This window comes from Erinaceus europaeus, chromosome 4, assembly GCF_950295315.1.
Source record: "Erinaceus europaeus chromosome 4, mEriEur2.1, whole genome shotgun sequence".
NCBI lineage: Eukaryota > Metazoa > Chordata > Mammalia > Eulipotyphla > Erinaceidae > Erinaceus > Erinaceus europaeus.
The window spans coordinates 91,469,589-91,477,149 of record NC_080165.1 but is presented as its reverse complement, the minus strand read 5'-3'; the positions used below and the strand labels follow the sequence as shown (position 1 = coordinate 91,477,149).

The 7,561-nt window shown below is 44.7% G+C and overlaps 1 protein-coding gene across 1 annotated transcript in view; it reads left to right on the top strand.

Moving 5' to 3' along the window:
• Positions 1-735: 735 nt before the first annotated feature.
• PAQR8 (progestin and adipoQ receptor family member 8) overlaps positions 736-7,561 on the top strand; it is a 56,403-nt gene continuing 49,577 nt past the window's right edge. Inside the window, exon 1 of the mRNA XM_007516516.3 lies at positions 736-862. The gene's annotated coding sequence lies outside the window, so the exon portion shown is untranslated. The remainder of the gene's footprint in view (positions 863-7,561) is intronic.

Below are 7,561 nucleotides of genomic sequence, written 5' to 3'. Positions count from 1 at the left end.
TTGATGCCATAGGTAAGAACGTCTTTTTGCATAATCATTTGCTATCTCCGTAAATGCGACCTCCCCATTTCAATTTCACAGGCTCACCCAATGCTCACTTCACTTGGTTTGAATTTTTGGTGGCACCCTCAAAATTCAAACCAAGTACAGTTGCTGACCTGTACTCATTCCTATTAGGATCTGAGTGTTGTGACTTAAGGAATACAAATGGAGGCCTAGCAGGTCAGTGTAAGAGCTGTTTGTTAAGTCATGAGAGGGTCCTCTGACAGTATCTCAGGGGCATGGAAATGTGTCTCTGCAAGGGTCCTCGCTGACGTGTTATAACATGAATTTATAACATGAATTTATAAACAGAATGGCCTTGAATGTGCAGTTGCTGGTGGTGAAAGAAGGCCAGGATTTCTATCAGTACTGGGATGGAAGATGAAGTTTGTTTTTATTTCCCCCATGTTAATGACTTGGGAAACAGCCCCCCTGTGTACTTGGACCAGAAAGAACAGTATCTCTCTCTCTCTCTCTCTCTCTCTCTCTCTCTCTCTCTCTCTCTCTCTCTCTCCCTTCAGCCTTTAGTAAGAGAAGAAGGGATTTTTGTGGGCCTGAGTTCTGGGTGGAAGGAAGAGGCCTAGGTTAATTTCTGGTGGTGACAGCAGGGCGGCCCCGGTGGGTGCTCTGGTGTGCGAATTCCGCCTCCAGGCCGGGAAAGGGCGGAGCCACCCGGAGCCCGCCTCCCTGCGGTCCCCTCCTCCCCGCTGCTCCCTCGCGCTGCGCCCGCGCGGTCACAGCTGCGGGCTGGAAGCTGTGAGCCCGAGCGCGGACTGGGCTGGGCTGCGCTGCACGCACAGCCTCAGCCGCCGCCCCTGCGGTGAGTCCCGCATCTGGAGGTGCGGAGCTGGGCGGGCGGGAGAGCAGGACCCTGTTGTTGGGGAGCCGCGAAGCGCGTGCACGGGGCCCACGGATGTCAAGATCGCGACGTTGGGGGCGCCTCTGAAACCTAACCCAACCAAGCCCGAACCCGGGGGCGGGGAAGCCTGCCCGGACTTGGGGACACCTAGAACCGCAACACGGAGGGAGAAACAGCGGATCTGAACCGCGATAGTGGGGAATCCTGGAATCCGAGCATGGAGGGTTGTGGTGAAGGGAACAGGATGGAGATGTTGGGGAGCCTAAGTCGGAACCGCGACTTTGGGGCTGCGGTGCCAGATCCTGAGGGAACGGAACGCGGGGTGCCCTGTCCGCATTCTCGGGGCGCCGTACGCAGGGTGGAGTGGAGCAGAGCGGGGTTGGGGAGAGCAGAGGAGAGGAAGCCGGAGTCAGGCGGGGCGGGAGGGGAAACCTGGAGGGAGGGGGCTTTGCAGAGAGGATGCTTGCCTGGAGTGGAGTTATCCCTGGAGCTGGGTTGGGCGGGAGAGGGGGTGGTGGTTGTGGGGGGTTCTGGCTTGGAGGCTAGAGCTTTGCAGAAGACTCAAGAGAACTGTGTGGGTGGCGGAGCACCCAGGGCACGTCTCCGCCGAGAGAACGCAGCCTCCGCGGTGGAATGGGGTCATGGAATCCCCGGGAGGGCGAAACCAGGCAACACAGACGAGGGTGGGCGCACCGGGATCCCTCACCTAGTGAGTTCCCAGAGTGATTGAAACGGGGTGGGGTGAAACTAGGGAACTTGTAAAGCGCTGAAGCTGCCTGGGGGATAGGGGGTTGGGGGCTGCATAGGGGGGAATCTGCATCCTTTGCAGTTGTGGTGGGTGGGCCCTAGGGGACAGGCCCACAAAGGGGATATCCGCAGACCCAAGGCTGGCTTCCTTGCATCTCATATTGCTGATCTGACTTCGAAGTGATTTTTTTTTTGCCTGGGAATCCAACTAGAATACTGTCTTCAAAGAGTATCTATGGATTGGGGGCTTTTTTTTTTTTTTTTTCCATTAGTGTAAGTAAGATCTATTTAGCAGTGTGTGTGACTCTGGCGTAATGTATAGTAAAGTTGTGCAATTTTAAAATCCACACGTGCTACTTGCTCACCACTGTCCTACATTTATAAGAGGCTTGGTTTTAAGTAAGAACAGGAGGAAAATTAGCAACACGCGCATGTACACACATACACACACACACTCACCACTAATGCACTGCATTCCACCAAGAGTAAACACAATGAAATGTACCATTTGGGATTGTTTGTCTTAGTGAGGCCTCCCTTTATAGAAGTTAATGGGAAATTACTTACATGGGAAGTGGGCTGCCTTCCACTGGGATATATAACAGACAGAGAAGTTGAGAGGGTAGGGGAGAGAGGGAGGTAAGAGAGAGGAAGGAGAGGGAGAGACAGACAGACTTGCATCACTTCTTAAGCAGGTAGTGGAGAGGGGTTGATTGAACCCAGGCCCTTGAGCACTGTGATATGTGTGTCTACCAGGTGCGCTACCACCAGGCTTCTCTTCCATTGGCTTCTTAAGATGTTGCTGTCTGTACCTATCCCTGAGCCGCTGTCACACCAGACAAGGAACAAAGGTCCTTAGGACCTCAGTGGATGGGTATACAAATGTGTCTTAAGATAAACAAGTGACCAGTGCACTATTTTTCTGTTGCTGTGCATCTATGGATGTCTTGCTCCATTTAATTAGTTAAATAATGATTTACTACCTTATATTAGTTTATACTGTATGATTATGTATAGTGGCTTAATTGGTGTAAAAATGAATTTAAGTAGAATCTAGGGTGGGTGCAGTGTGGAACTATATCCTGTAATCTTTTAACCCACTGTTCATCATAAATAATAAAAATAAAGAAAAAAGAAGAAGAACCCAGGCCCCAGGAATCCTAAGTGTATGTCTCCATTGGAAGGTTCCTTGGCCTTGGGAATCAGGAGGAGTGATAGTGTCCTGTCCCCCTTTTCCTTTTGTGCTCTAACATACATTGAGCTTCCCAAGTTCAAATGGTTTGTGATTCATCAGAACCTTGATGTCAACTGGCATTTGTTTAACTTGTTTCAATTCCTCTTAAAAAAAAAAAAAGAGGTCTTTAATAATCATGCAAGTTGTTAAAAGTGATTTATCAATGTTACAAGTGTCATTTCAGAATCAGCTCTCTATCTCTCTCTCTCATTAATCAGGCTTTTATAACCTTATTGAGAACCTTGCTCTGAAATCTGCATTATCATAATTTGCAGCAGCACAATTATCCAATTGGACATAAGCTAGCAAATCCTTCCCGTTCATCATCCAAATGTTAAAATAAGTATGCCAGTACTTATACATTCAAATGAATACTTCTCCCCTTCAAAGTTTCATCTCAGTAAGCCCTGTACTAATCCTAGTGATGCTGTCATTGCTGAGAATAATTTTGGAGCTCCTGTTTGGAATTGCTGTTCGAGTTTCCAACACATTTATTGAATTGCCTTCCTGATGGCAAGCCTTCCTCAGTTGGGAAAAAGCCAGCTACTGTGTGGGGCCAACTTTGGTTTCTGAGGTGAGGAATTGAGGTGGTAATGGGAAGAATGCCCTTTAAAGTAATGAAAGTTCCTTTTGATGGACTAGCATTTCCAGAAAGGGATCCAGTTAGAGGTATGGTGTATGGACTCAGGACTGGAAAATAATTGCTTTGAAGTGCAGCCTTATTTGTGTTTTTACATGCTGCTTTGTTTGTAAGTAATTGTTCCTGTCACTTTATTGTTTCACATTATGTTCTACTGAGCTGGAGAAAATCTTTTTTTTTTTTCCCCTTCTTGGTACTCTTGACTAGGCAGTTTCAATCCGTGTGCATTTTTATAGAAAACAAAGCAAATATGGAATATTTTTCTCACATACAAAGAAAGAAAAAAGGTACCCACAAAGTCATTTACTTCATGTAATTAATGCCTACCAATGAGGGTTTTTGTGTGTATGTGTGTGGTTTAATAATGATTAACAAGATTGTAAGCTAATGGGTACAATTCCACACAGTTCCCACCACCAAAGCACCTTGTCCCATCCCCTCCATTGGAAACTTCCTTGTTTTTTATCCTTCTGGGAGTATGGGCTGAAATTCTTTATGAGATGCAGAAGGTAGAAGGTCTGTCTTCTGTAATTGTTTCTCTACTGGACATGGACATTGGCAGGTCGATCTATATACTCCCAGCCTGTTTCTATCTTTCCCTAGTGGGCTAGGGCTTTGGAGAGGTGAGGTTCCAGGACTCATTGGTGAGGTTGTTTGCTCAGGGAGGTCAGGATGGTGTCATAGTAGCATCTTCAACCTGGTGGGTGAAAGGTGGTATAATATAAAGCAAATTGTTCGATCAACAGAAACACAAAGGTAGGAATAGAGCAAATGAAACTGGGGGTTTTCATGTGGGAAGAAGCTAGGAAGTCTATTTTATGTATGTTCTGAGGGGTCTGTGATTTTAGTAATTTTTGCTTGAGCCCAATAACTAACATGCAGGTGGAATAAAAGTATTGTCTGGGAATATGGTGTCAGAGTTGAGAATAGGACTAGAAGGTTGCATCAGGGCAGAGATCAGCTCCCAAATATAAAGAAAGTATATAAATACCACTAACTATTAGCCCTCTCCATCTGACCTGGGGCCTATATCTATTCATATTTAACACAGAACCTGTATAACCTCTGGGTCCCTGTTAATCTAAGCTTTCATTCCATGATCATAGCTAGGAACATTCTGGGCTACATTCATTTCAGGACCAGTCTTCCTCAAGTGGTAAAGTAGGTTGTCCCAGCCTCCCTTCAGAGTGGGGCAGTTCCTACCTTTGCTGCTCTACATTGAAGGCAACGTCCTGGAAAGACCCACAAGAGGCCTTATGATGATATTCCTGGTGAAAGTGACCAGTGATGGTGATGGTGGTGAGAGGGATCTATCTAGGCCTATCATATCTTTGTTAGAATCCAAACCTCAGATGATGGGGTGGCCCGAACAAAAAGGCCATCATTAAAGTGTACCAATCTCTTGCCCTTATCCAGCTTTTGTAGTCCTTACTTTACCTGACAAGGTTAGACTTAAAGTGCTTGAGAGAAGTGAAGTAAGGGGTAGGAGAGGAAGGTTTCTAGGCCTAAGTAGTAAATATTTGATTAGGTACTTTATGGTGTCTTCTTTAGGCCTTTTTACTTGCTTGCTGAACTTACTGAGTCTAAGTCAACTCATAGCAGACTACTAAGCACTTTTACTTTGAGGTATATATTTTCCTGTAACTTACATATGCACATATACCCTGTCTCTTAGGCCCTGGCCCCTATATCGTTGGTCTGTAGCTTTGTTAGGGAATGCGCCATTTGAAATGGAACTAGGGAGACCCATGTGTTTAGGATAGGTCTCATCAGATTATTGGAGTTGGAGGGTTGACATCTCAGGCTTAGCATCTCAGGATAGAGTCCATCTGAAGTGAAATTTGGCGTGGTGGCACCAGTTGCATTGATTTATTTAGTTAAGGTCAGCAGAGGCAGTATCACAGTATATTTTTATCAAGATAAAAAGCATGAAGAAGAAAAAAAAGCGTGAAGAAATAACAAGCAAAGTCCCAGAGGTTCCAGGACTGGGAGAAACACAGACTTTTTTTTTTAAAGATTTTATTTATTTATTAATGAGGAAAATAGGAGGAGAGAGAAAGAACCAGACATCACTCTGGCACATGTACTGCCGGGGATCAAACTCAGGACCTCCAAAGCTTTATCACTAGTGTCACCTCCTGGACCATGAAACACAGACTTTAAGGAGAATGAGGAAGGTTCCTTGCTGTCTTAGAGTTTAAGAAGACAATAGATAATTATTATTATAACCAAGTTATTTTGGAGCTTGGTTCAGTGAAAATCTCATGGTTAGGATTTACTAGTACTTGAACTTTTATGTGCAAGGATGCATACAGAGGTGAGGGGAAGAAAATGCTTTCCAGAAATCCCTTTCAGTATTGAGGTACCATTTCACACAGTGTGAATTAACTTACTATATCCCTTTTCTTTCACTGTTTTCCTTAATCCTCAATTTCTTTTTTAAATTTTAATATTTATTCATTTCCTTTTGTTGCCCTTTTTGTTGTAGTTATTGATGTCATTGTTGTTGGATAGGACAGAGAAAAATGGAGAGAAGTGGGGAAGATACAGAAGGGGAGAGAAAGACATCTGCAGACCTGCTTCACCACCTGTCCCCTGTAGATGGGGGGCGGGGGCTGAAACTGAGATCCATACGCTTCCGGCCACGTGTGATAACCCTCTGCGCTACAGCCCGACTCCCTTCTTTTCTTTTTTTCTTTATTGGCTCCAGGATTATCACTGGGACCCTGTGCCAGTGCTACGAATCCACTGCTCCTGGTGGCCGTTTTTTCTTTTATTAGATGGGACAGAGAGAAATTGAGAGGGGAGGGGAAGATAGACATCTGCAGACCTGCATCATTGCTTGTGAAGCGACCCCCCTGCAGGTTGGACTCCACACACCACCGCCCAATCCCCAATTCTCATTTCTTTTTCAGGTTATATAGCATAAAGCTTCAAACAGTGATGGCTTGAATCTTAGCCTGGCTATGGCATTGGGCAAGTTTTTTTTTTAAAATTTTTATTTATAAAAAGGAAACACTGACAAAACCATAGGATAAGAGGGATACAACTCCACACAATTCCCACCACCAGAACTCTGTACCCCATCCCCTCCCCTGATAGCCTTCCTATTCTCTATCCTTCTGGGAGTATAGACTCAGGGTCATTGTGGGGTGCAGAAGGTGGAAGGTCTAGCTTCTGTAATTGCTTCTCCGCTGAACATGGGCGTTGGCAAGTCCATCCATATTCCCAGCCTCTCTCTCTCTTTCCCTAGTGGGGCGGGGCTCCAGGGAAGCAGAGCTCCAGGACACATTGGTGGGGTTGTCTGCCCAGGGAAGTCTGGTTGGCAATATGATAACATCTGGAACCTAGTAGCTGAAAAAACAGTTAACATATAGAGCCAAACAAATAGTTGACTGGGCAAGTTATTTTGTATCCTTTGGACTCAGTTTTCTCACCTTAAAATGAAGTTCCTAATGAGTATGCACCTGACGGGACTGTTGACGGGACTGTGATGGAGATTAAGCTTTATGCCTGACACATAACTGTTCAGTGGAAGTACAGCTATTTTGTTATTAGTCAGTGATTTTATATTGAACTTCCTTTGCATCTGTGTATAAATGTATAATTTCTCACACCATGATATTCCTGTCAGCTGGCTGTGCAAATGAATATATGGACTAGAACATTTTGTTTTATTCTGCTGGCCTCTTTGAAGTTTTAAAGAGGAATCTTAAAAGCAACTGTAGTTAGTTACTGTTTTTGAATTTAATTTTTTTTTCTAAACTGATTCAGTACAAATTTGGTGAAAATCTCAAAGACAAAATTGACAAGCTTCTCCTGTGATTTCCCCCCCCACACACATTGATCATTTAAGGAAATAGTACAGTCCTTTGGCATCTACTGAAAGATACTGTTCTGGATAACATTTATGTTAGTTTCACTTGAGGGTTTTTTGTTTGCTTGTTTGTTTGTTTCTATGATTTTGATCATCATTAAGGCTTCACCACTCTGGGATGCTTTTTTCTTTTTTCTGCTAGCAAGAGAGACAGATTGGTAC